The sequence below is a fragment of the Panthera pardus genome, unplaced genomic scaffold, assembly GCF_024362965.1.
Source record: "Panthera pardus isolate Hobbes unplaced genomic scaffold, ASM2436296v1 HiC_scaffold_2, whole genome shotgun sequence".
In the NCBI taxonomy this organism is placed as follows: domain Eukaryota; kingdom Metazoa; phylum Chordata; class Mammalia; order Carnivora; family Felidae; genus Panthera; species Panthera pardus.
The window spans coordinates 78,901,072-78,913,075 of NW_026526765.1; the positions used below are offsets into that span (position 1 = coordinate 78,901,072).

Consider the following 12,004-nt stretch of genomic DNA (forward strand, 5'->3'; position numbering starts at 1 on the left):
TGGGTATCTTCTCTGAATCTGTTTCCCTTTTGACCTCTCCCAAGTCAATGATTCATTTTAAAAATATTTTCTGTATGTAAATGTGTTCTAAAATTTCATATCAAAGTTAAAGATTTCAAATTTATCAACCTTTTTCTTTACGTAGGTTGCTTTTTAAAAAATTTTGTTTACTAATTTTTATTGGAGTATAGTTGACATACAACATTATGAGTTTCAGATGCACAGCATAGTGATACAACATTTATATACATTACATAGTGATCACCAGGAAAACTAGCTACCCTCTGTGCTATACAAAGTTATTACATATTATTAACTATATTCCCTATGCTGTACATGTACCCTTGTGTCTTATTTATTTTATAATTGGAGGTTTGTACCTTTCATTTTTATTTTTAAATTTTTTAACGTTTATTTATTTTTATTTTATTATTATTATTATTATTATTATTATTATTTTAATATGAAATTTATTGTCAAATTGGTTTCCATACAACACCCAGTGCTCATCCCAACAGACAGAGAGACAGAGCGTGAGCGGGGTAGGGGCAGAGAGAGAGGGAGACACAGATTCTGAAGCAGACTCCAGGCTCTAAGCTGTCAGCACAGTTTGTACCTTTTAATCTGCTTCACCTATTTTGCCTGTCTCCTCACCCTCTTCTCTGGCAATCACCAGATTGTTGTCTAAATCTAAGAATTTGTTTCTATTTTGTTTTAGTTTTTTTCTGCTCGTTTGTTTTATGTTTTTAGATTCCACATATAAATGAAATCATACATACTTGTCTTTGTCTAATTTATTTCACTTAACATGCTACCAACTCCTTCACGTCCTCACAAATAACAAGATTTGATTCTTTCTTTTATGGCTAAGTAATATTCCACTGTGTATCTATACCACAGCATCTTGGGTCACTTTCATATCTTGGCTATTGTAAATAATGCTGCATTAAGCATTGAGATGCATATATTTTAAAAAAATGTTTATTTAACTTTAAGAGAGAGAGAGAGAGCACCAGCGGGGGAGAGGCACAGAAAGAAAGGGAGACCCAGGATCCAAAGCAGGCTCTAGGCTCTGAGTTGTCAGCACAGAGCCCAAAGTGGGCTCTAACTCATGAACTGGGAGATCATAATCTGAGCCCAAGTCAGACGCCCAGCTGATTGAGCTACCCAAGTGCCCTGGGATGCATATATATATTTTTAATTGGTGTGTTCATTGTCTTTGGATAAATACCCACATGTGAAATTGCTAGATCATGTGGTGGTTCTATTTTTAATTTTTTGAACACATTCCATACTGTTTTCCATAGTGGCTCTACCATTTTGCATTTTGACCAGTAGTTCATGAGGTTCCCCTTCTCCACATCCTTATTAATGCTTGTTATTTCTTGTCTTATTGATCATAGCCATTCTAACAGATGTGAAGTGATATCTCATTGTGGTTTTGATTTGCACTTTCCCAGTGATTAGTGATATGGAACACTTTTTTTTTTTTTTTGTCTGTTGGCCATCTGTATGTATTTTTTGGAGAAATGTCTATTCAGGTCTTCTGCCCCCCCCCTTTTATTTTAAATTGGATTGTTGGTGTTTTTTGATATTGAGTTGTGTGGATATTAACTCTTTCTTTATTGGTTACATCATTTACAAATAACTTGGTTACGTTTTCATTTTGTTAATGATTTTTTTTTTTCAACGTTTTTTATTTATTTTTGGGACAGAGAGAGACAGAGCATGAACGGGGGAGGGGCAGAGAGAGAGGGAGACACAGAATCGGAAACAGGCTCCAGGCTCCGAGCCATCAGCCCAGAGCCTGACGCGGGGCTCGAACTCACGGACCGCGAGATCGTGACCTGGCTGAAGTCGGACGCTCAACCGACTGCGCCACCCAGGCGCCCCGTTAATGATTTTTATCAGCGTTGAAAAGTATTTTGTTTAATGTGGTGTCATTTATTTATTCTTGTTTTTGTTGTCCTTGCCTGAGGAGGCAGATCCACACACACACACGCACACACAAAACCATTCATCAGACTGATTATGTCCAAGAGCTTAGTGCTTATGCTTTCTTCTAAGGGTTTAATGGTTTCTGATCTTAGTGCTTATGCTTTCTTCTAAGGGTTTAATGGTTTCTGATCTTACATGTAAGTCTTTAATCCATTCTGAGTTTGTTTTCATATACAGTGTAAGAAAGAGGTCCAGTTTCATTCTTTTCTATGTACCTGTCCAGTTTTCCCAGCACCATTTATTGAAGAGACTGACTTTTCCCCATTATATGTTATTGCATCCTATGTTGAAGATTAATTGAGTGTATAAGCATGGGTTTGTTTGTGGACTCTTTGTCCTGTTTCATTGATTGATATGTATGTGTCAGTACCACACTGTTTTGATTATTAAAGCTTTGTAATACAGTTTGATATCAGGAAGTGGATTCCTCCAGCTTTGTTCTTTCTCAAGATTACTTTGGCTATTTTTGGATTATTTGTTCTAATTCTGTGAAAAAATGTCATTAGTATTTTGATAGGAATGGTATTGAATCTGTAGAATGTTTTGGGTAGTATGGACATCTTAACAATATTAATTCTTCTAATCCATGAGCATGGTATATCTTTTCATTTGTATTGTTCTTCCAATTTCTTTCATCGGTGTCTTATAGATTTTAGAGTATTGGTCTTTCACCCCTTTGGTTAATTTATTCCTTAGGTATTTTATTGTTTTGGTGAAATTATGAATGATATTGTTTACTTAGTTTCTCTTTCTGATAGTTTATTATTAGTGTATAGAAATGAAACAGATTTATGCCTATTAATTTTGTATCCTGAAACTTTACTGAATGTATTTATTAGTTTTAGTAATTTTTTGGTGCTCTTCAGGGTTTTCTATGTACATAGTATCATATCATCTGCAAATAGTTTTATTCTTTTCCAATTTGGATGCCTTTTATCTTATTTTATTTTTTAATTTATAATTTTTTTATTTTTTAAAATTGAATTCATTTTGTTTTGTTTTACTTTTCTTTATTTTCTTTATTTTATTTTTTGCCTAATTAATATGGCTAAAACTTCCAATACTATGTTGAATAAAAGTGGCAAGAAAGAGTGGGCATCCTTGTCTTGTTCTTAATCAGAGGAAAAGCTTTCAGGTTTTCACCATTGAGTATAATGTTAGCTGTGGGTTTTTCGTAAATGGTCTTTGTTATGTTGAGGATACGTTCACTCTATGTCTACTTTTTTGAGAGGTTTTTTTTTTAATTGTAAATGGATGTCGAATGTTACCAAATTTTTTGTATGTATTGAGATGATCATAGAATTTTTATACTTCTTTTTGTTAATGTGGTGTATCATGTTGATTGATTTGTGGATATTGAACTATTCTTGCATTCTTAGAATAAATACCACTTAATCATGGTGCGTGATCCTTTTAATGTATTGTTAAGTTCAGTTTGCTAATATTTTGTTAAGAATATTTACATCAATGTTCATCAGGGACATTGGCTTGTAATTTTCTATTTTGTGGTATCTTTTTCTGGTTTGGGTATCAAGGTAACGCTGGTTTCATAGAATGTGTTTGGAAACTTTCCTTCTTCCTCCCCCCCTTCCTTCTCCTCCTCCTCCCCCTCCTCCCCCTCCTCCTCCTCCTCCTCCTCCTCCTCCTCCTCTTCTTCTTCCTCCTCCTCCTCTTCTTCTTCCTCCTCCTCTTCTTCTTCTTCCTCCTCCTCTTCTTCTTCCTCCTCCTCTTCTTCTTCTTCTTCCTCCTCCTCTTCTTCTTCTCCTTCTCCTCCTCCTCCTCCTCCTCCTCCTCCTCCTCTTCCTCCTCTTCCTCTTCCTCCTTCTCCTCCTTCTCCTTCTCCTTCTCCTTCTCCTTCTCCTTCTCCTTCTCCTTCTCCTCTTCTCCTTCTCCTTCTCCTTCTCCTTCTTCTTTTGTTCCTTTGGAACAAAATAGTTTGAGGAAATGTTTGGTAGAATTCATCTTTGAATCCGTTTGGTCCTTGACTTTTGTTTGTTGGGAGTTTTTTGATTACTGATTCAATTTATTACTAGTAATTAGTCTGTTTAGATTTTGTATTTCTTCTTAATTCAGTGTTGAAATGTTGTATGTTTCTAGGAATTTATCCATTTCTTCTAGGCTGTCCCATTTGTTGGCATAGGATTGTTTATAGAAGTCTTGTATGATCTTTTGTATGTCTATAGTATGGTTGAAATTTCTCTTTCACTTCTGATTTAATTATTTGAATCATTTCTCTTTTTTTCATGATTAGTCTGCCTGAAGGTTTATCAGTTGTATTTATCTTTTCAAAGGACCATTTTAGTTTCATTGATCTTTTCTATTGTTTTTAGTCTCTATTTCATTTATTTTTTCTGATCTTTATTATTTCATTCCTTCTACTATGTTCTTTTTCTAGTTCCTTTAGGTGCAAGTTTAAGATTGTTTGAGATTTTTCTTGTTTGTTTACTTGGGCCTATAGTGCTATAAACTTGCCCCTTACAACTAATTTGCTGAGTCCCATAGATTTTGGAAAGCTGTGTTTCCATTTTCATTTGTAAATAGGTATTTCTTCTTATTTCCTCTTAGATTTCTTCATTGACACATTCGTTGTTTAGTAGAATGCTTTTTAGCCTCACATGTTTGTTTTTCCAGTTTTCTTCTTGTAACTGATTTCTGGTTTCATACCCTTGTGGTTGAAAATTTATTTTTTTTAAATTTATTGAGGGTTGTTTTGTGGCCTGACATGTGATCTGTCCTGGAGAATGCCCTGTGTGTACTGGAGAGAATGTGAATTCTGCTGTTTTTGGATGAATGTTCTGTATACATCTATTAAGTCCATCTCGTCTAATGTCATTTAAGACCAATGTTTTCTTATTGACATTCTGCCTGGATAATCTATCCATTAATGTAAGTGGGATATTAAAGTCTTCTACTCTTGTTTTACAGTCAGTTTTTCTGTTTATGTCTGTCAATACTTGCTATATGCATTTAGTAGCCCCTATGTTGGGTGCATAGATATTCATAAGTTGTATATCCCCTACTTAGATTATTACATATGCTCTTTTCTGTCTTTTGTTGCAGTCTTTATTTTAAAGTCTATTTTGGGGCCACTTGGGTGGTTCAGTCAGTTGGGGGTCTGACTTCGGTTCAGGTCATGATCTCACCACTCAAGAGTTCAAGCCCCGCATCAGGCTCTGTGCTAATAGCTCAGAGCCTGGAGCCTGCTTTGGATTCTGTCTCCATCTCTCTGCCCCTCCCCTGCTTGCTCTCTCTCTCTCTCTCTCAAATATAAAAAATAAAACATAAGAAATAATTTTAAAAAAGAGTCTGTTTTGTCTGATGTAAGTATTGGTATCCTGCCTTATGTTTTTGTTTATATTTGAATGAGATAACTTTTCCATCCTTTCACTTTCACTTCACCTTGTGTGTGTTGTTAACTCTGAAATGAATCTCTTGTAGGCAACAGGTATGCACGTCCGTTTTTTTAGCCATTCAGCCACCCTATGTATTTTGATTGGAACAGTTAGTCCATTTACATTTAAAGTAATTATTGAGGGGCGCCTGGGTGGTTCGTCGGTTAAGCATCGACTTCGGCTCAGGTCATGATCTCGCGGTCCGTGAGTTCGAGCCCCGCATCGGGCTCTGTGCTGACAGCTCAGAGCCTGGAGCCTGTTTCAGATTCTGTGTCTCCCTCTCTCTGACCCTCCCCTGTTCATGCTCTCTCTCTCTCTGTCTCAAAAATAAATAAATGTCAAAAAAATTAAAAAAAAATAAAAAATAAAAAAATAAAGTAATTATTGATAAATACATACTTATTGCCATTTTGTTGATTGCTTTCTTGTGGTTTTGTAGTTCTTCTCTGTTCTTTTATCCTTCTTTTGTTCTCTTTCCTTGTGATTTGGTGAGTTTCTTTAGTGTTATTCTTGGATTCCTTCCTCTTTATTTTTTGTGTATCAAAGGTATTTGGTTTGTGGTTAGCATGAGGTTCATATATAACATCTTATGTATATAGCAGTCTAATTTGATGGTCACTTAAGTTCATGCATTGTAAAAGTACTACATTTCTGGGGGGCACCTGGGTAGCTCAGTCGGTTGAACATCTGACTTTGGCTCAGGTCATGATCTCACTGATTGTGAGTTCACGCCCCATGTCAGGCTCTGTGCTGACACCTCAGAGACTGGAGCCTGCTTTGGATTCTGTGTCTCTCTCTTTCTCTGCCCCTTCCCTGGTCTCTCTCTCTCTCAAATATAAAAATACATACATACATACAGTACATTTTTACTCTCCCTCACCATATTTTATGTTTTTGATGTTATAATTTGCATCTTATTATTTTGCGTATCCCTTGACTAATTACTTTAGGTCTAGATGATTTTACTATTTTATTCTTTTAGTCTCCATACTAGTTATATATGTGGTTGATCTATTACTTTTACTATATGTTTATCTTTGCCAGTGAGATATTTTTTCCTTCATAATTTTCTTCTTTCTAGTTAGGACCTTTTCTTTTTCATTTTAAGAAGTCCCTTGAACACTTTTTGTAAGACCGGTTTGGTGTTGACAATCTTTAGCTTTTGTTTGTTGGAGAATCTCCTTATCCCTTCTTCAATTTTGTGTGATGACTTTGTCCCGTAGAATATTCTTGGTGGTATTTTTTTCCTTTCAGTACTTTTTTTTTTATGTTTATTTTTGAAGGAGAGAGAAACAGAGTGCCAGCGGGGGCGGGGCAGAGAGGAAGGGGGACACAGAATCCGAAGCAGGCTCCAGGCTCCGAGCTGTCAGCACAGAGCCTTTTGCGGGGCTCAAACTCACAAACCATGAGATCATGACCTGAGCCGAAGTTGGACACTTAACCTACTGAGCCACCCAGGTGTTCCCCTTTCAGTACTCTTTAAACTTTTTATTTTTTGAGAGAGAGAGGGCACACACAAGCAGGGGATGGGCAGAGGGAGAGGGACAGAGAGAATCCCAAGACTGATGTGAGGTTCAGTCTCATTACCATGAAATCATGACCTGATCCAAAATCAAGAGTTGGATGCTTAATTGAGCAACACATGTGCCCTCTTTTCAGCATTTTTAATATATTATGCCACTCCTTCTGGTCTATGAATTTTCTGCTGAAAAATCAGCTAATATTCTTCTGGAAGTTTCCTTATTAATAACTACTTGTTTTTCTCTTGGTGCTTTTAAGATTCTCTCTTTATCTTTAACTGTTGATTCTTTGATTATAATGAGTCTTAGTGTGGGTCTCTTTGGGTTCGTTTTATTTGGGACTGTTAGTGCTTTCTGGATTTGGATGTCTCTTTCTTTTTTCTTTTCCTTAAGATTTTATTTTTAAGTAATCTCTATACCCAACATAGTGTTCGAATTTACAACCCCAAGATTAAGAGTTGCTTCTTCCATGGACTGAGCCAGCCAGGTGCCCCTGGATATCTGTTTTTTTCACCAAATTAGGGAAGTTTTCATCCAATATTGCCTCATCTAGTTTTCCTCAGCCTTTTTCTCTCCCGTTTTCTGGGACCGCTACTATGTGAATGTTATTATGCTAGATGTTCTCCCAGAGTTTCCTTAAGCTATCTTTTTTTCCCCCTCTTCTTTTTCTTTTTGTTGTTTTGGCTGGGTGATTTTCATCATCCCATCTTTCAGATCACTGATTGATTCTTCTGTGTCATCTGATCTGCTATTGATTGCCTCTAGTGTATTTTTCATTTCAGTTTTTGTATTCTTCACCTCTGATTGGTTCTTTTTTGTAGTTCCTATCACTGTTATCACTGTGTTCATTAATTATTTTGCTGAGTTCAGTGAATATCTTTATGATTATTACTTTGAATTCTTAATGTGACAGATAGCTTTGTTTTAATTCTTTTTCTAAGGTGTTTTTCTTGCTCTTTTCTTGAGAACATATCCCTCTGTCTCCTCATTTCGCCTAACTTCCTGTTTCTTTGTGTTAGGTAGATCATTTATGTCTCCCCATCATAAAGGAGTGGCTTTGTGCTGAAGGAGTCCTATGGGTAACCTTGGTAACCTGAGCCAGCTGCCCTAGAAGTACCCCCTGTGTGGGCTTCATGTACCTTCCTTTTGTGGCTAGGTTGTGATTGGTGCAGACTCACTGTTTTGCAGGACTGTCCCCCGGTGCATCTGTCTGTGAGGTCTTGTTGTGACTGCTGTTGGCATACCAGTAATCAGGGCTGGCCCCTGGCATCTCTCACTGAGAGGCCTGGATATGACTGTTATGGGCCCACTGGGTGTGCTGTCAATTCTTGGTATAGCTGGCTACAGGCTTGGCTGTGACAGTGATAGCATACCGATGGGCAAGATAGGCCTCCAGTGAGACTTGCTGTGAGGTCTGGCTGCAACTTTTGTAGATGTTTTAGTGTACTGGGCTGATCCCCTCAGACAGAGGTGCCCAGGAAGAATTCTGGTGCTGGCTGAGGCCACCTGTTGGGAGTGGTGGGGGTGGTGAGCCCCTTGAAAAGGGCTCTGGTGATGGCCATGGGGGCCTGTCAGGTGTGGCAGGGTGGTGAGCTGTTTGGAAGGGGCTCTGGGCCACGTGGGTGGCATGGGCCATTGAGTCTGCAGGAAATGCTGGAGTGAGTAAGTAGATGGAGAGAGTATCAGAGCTCCATGAGAGCCAGGCCAGCTAGGTAGAAGGGAAGGGCCAAAAAAACGGTGCCTGCTAGTGCTTTCATCCTTGGAAAACTTTTCAACAGATCCCCATAATATATCAAGTTCCTATGTATGCTTAGGTCAACTTCTTACCTCTTTTCTGTTCACTGGCTTATTTTTCTCATTCTGAGGCAGTATCACATTGTTTTATTGTTTTGATGTTATATAAATTATTGATACATGGTAAGACATGTTGTTTGAAGATGTTTTTCTTGAAACATATAACAAGAAAACAAGACATTGTTTTTGATATAACAAGACGTTGACCTTTTTTGGGTTTTTTTTATTTTTTTATTTTTTTATTTTTTTAAATTTTTTTAACATTTATTTATTTTTGAGACAGAGAGAGAGAGAGCATGAACAGGGGAGGGTCAGAGGAAGAGGGAGACATAGAATCTGAAACAGGCTCCAGGCTCTGAGCTGTCAGCACAGAGCCCGACGCGGGGCTCGAACCCACAGACTGCGAGATCATGACCTGAGCCGAAGCGCTTAACCGACTGAGCCACCCAGGCACCCCCTTTTTTGGTTTTTAAATCTTCACAGCTATAAAGGGTAGCAGGTGTATAAATACTAGTATGTAGTTTGGTCATTCATCTGCTCTCAGAAAAAAAATTTAAGCAACTGTATATTGAATAACATTATTTTGCATAGTTTTACAAAAATGTGATTAAGTTTACAAGAATAGTCACTATGCATAAGACCCTCTAGGGCTATATGCTACTGTAGACAAGTATTTTAACAGATAATGCACTAGGGCTGGAGGCAGTGGATCAATTTTCCAATAAAGTTCATTTATCTTGTATTTTTCACTGTATATAATTTTCTTTATTGGTTGCTTGTGGAATAGCATTACATGTTTAGATTTTCTTGCTTTCACTTATGCAGATTCACTTTCTATATTTATACTGATGTTTTGCACCCTATTTATTTTTCTGCTTTTATTATGAGTCACAGTATGTACATTACCATTTTCGTCACTCCTTTTAATCTTTAGTGAACTACTTTATACTATGGATATATTTTCTTTAAATTTGGACGATGAAAAATGCATATTTAACAAATTGAAATGACAGTATTCAGTAGACTTGAAAACACTGTGAACAGACAGTATTTTCATATAGTTGAATGTTATACAAGATTTTGTGATGAGTACAGTCCAAAAAGCACATGTACAACTCTAAAAGCTTAGACATTGTTAAGATCTAATGAGATCTTAGCAAAAATTAAAATTCACCTTAAGTGTCAAATTTATGAAATAAATGGGGAAAAAATGTAACATTAAAAAAAAAAGGTTACAATTGCCAGACTGAGGATCCTTCGTAGACTATGAGGAACCATCCAGGGACTGAGGAAAACACTTTGAAACACACTGTCCTAAAGCATTTACTTCACAGTTTAAAAGCTCTATACTGTGTTCAGAAAAGTAAAACTCAAACAACCTAAAGACCTGTGAGTTGACAAGAGACTTGTACTAACAGCTTCAAATGCAGCCAGACCTATATTCCAGCAAGTATTACCTTAAATTTCATCTTGTTACCCAGGAAATCCCCTATGATAGATCATCATACTGTCCATATGCTTCCAGTGAACATAGTTATTTATCAAAGGATAGTCATTTTTGTGATCTGGAAAGTTTATGTAGATGTTGTAATTGTATTTTTAATTCTTTATGGTAATCATGCCCCAGATTAAAAAATTTTTAAGTATGGGACCATCTGGGTGGCTCAGTCAGTTGAGTGTCCAACTCTTGACTTTGGCTTAGGTCTTGATATCACGGTTCTTCATGGGATCGAGCAGCATGTTGGGCTCTACACTGACAGCGTGGAACCTGCTTGGGATTCTGTCTCCCCCTCTCTCTGCCCCTCCCATGCTTACATGCATTCTCTCTCTCTCTCAGAATAAAATTTAAAAAACTTAAGTATGAAAAGGCTTTAAAAAACCCCATACAGTATCCATGTCCCTCACCTCCAAATCCCACTCTTTAAAAGCAAGCACTTTAGGCAGATGCTGACGCCCTGGAATCACCCGCGCGGCTCAGCCATGGTCAACCCCACCATGTTCTTTGACATAGCCGTGGACGGCGAGCCTTTAGGCCACGTCTCCTTCGACTCGTTTGAAGACAAAGTCCCCCAAACAGCAGAGAACTTCCGTGCTCTGAGCACTGGGGAGAAAGGATTTGGTTACAGAGTTCCAGCTTTCACAGGATCATCTCGGGATTTATGTGCCAAGGTGGTGACTTCACACGCCATAATGGCACCGGAGGCAAGTCCATCTACGGGGAGAAGTTTGACGATGAGAATTTCATCCTGAACCACACAGGTCCTGGCATCCTGTCCATGGCAAATGCTGGACCCAACACGAACGGTTCCCAGTTTTTCATCTGTACCACCAAGACCGAGTGTTTGGACGGCAAGCCCGTGGTGTTTGGCAAGGTGAAGGAGGGCACAAACATCGTGGAAGCCGTGGAGCCCTTTGGGTCCCGGAATGGCAAGACCAGCAGGAAGATCACCAATGCTGACTGTGGACAAATCCAATAAATTTGACTCGTGTTTTATCTTAACTACCAGACCATTCCTTCTGTAGCTCGGGAGTGCTCCCCTCCACCCCCATCTGCTCGAAATCTAGAGTCGCTATGCTCCCGCCACAGTTCTATGGGTCCCGTGTCCTCCTTACTCCCCTCTAAGTTTAGCTGGATTGCAGAGTGAAGTTTATGATCATGAAATAAAGGCTAAACAACAACAACAACAACAACAACAAAGCAACCACTTTAAATTGTTGGATTTTGTCCTCTGTATTTACCTTTGTATCTCTATATATTTGTTGCTTTCTCTTAATTCATCAATTCTAAGAATTTTCTGTGTTTATAGCAAATAATAATTTTTGCTCTCTTACATAGTTTGTCCACCTCTTTTTTTCAATATGGTACAACCACAACATAATTTTTTAGTTAAATTCATGTAGTATTTCTGTTAGTATATTCAAGTATTTTTCTTCAGTGGACCAAGTAGTGCCCCACTCCCCCACCAGGAGTTGTTTCATGGTTTCATTTGCTTGTCATTCTTCAATCCTCTTTGTCTTTTCCAAATGATTTTTTAGTTCAATCTCTCTGCAACTCTCAAGAGTCAATGTTCACATCCAGGTTTGATACTCAAAACCAAACCAAACAAACCTTTTCTCTCCTCTTGTTCATTACTTAGTTTTTCCATCCTACCTTCTTAGAGATTTCCTAGACTTATTTTCCATGTCTCCTAGGGGTATCTTTAATTCTGCTATAATATTTTTAGTCTTCCAGAATTCCTCATTTGTTCTCAAGATTTAAAAAAAATAGGATCCAATTCTTTGGTTGTGGTTGTGAAATCT

At 37.8% G+C, this 12,004-nt stretch overlaps 1 pseudogene; it reads left to right on the forward strand.

Annotated features, from left to right (window-relative positions):
* Nucleotides 1–10,684: 10,684 nt before the first annotated feature.
* Nucleotides 10,685–11,204, forward strand: LOC109267650 (peptidyl-prolyl cis-trans isomerase A-like; annotated as a pseudogene).
* The last annotated feature ends 800 nt before the right edge of the window (nucleotides 11,205–12,004 follow it).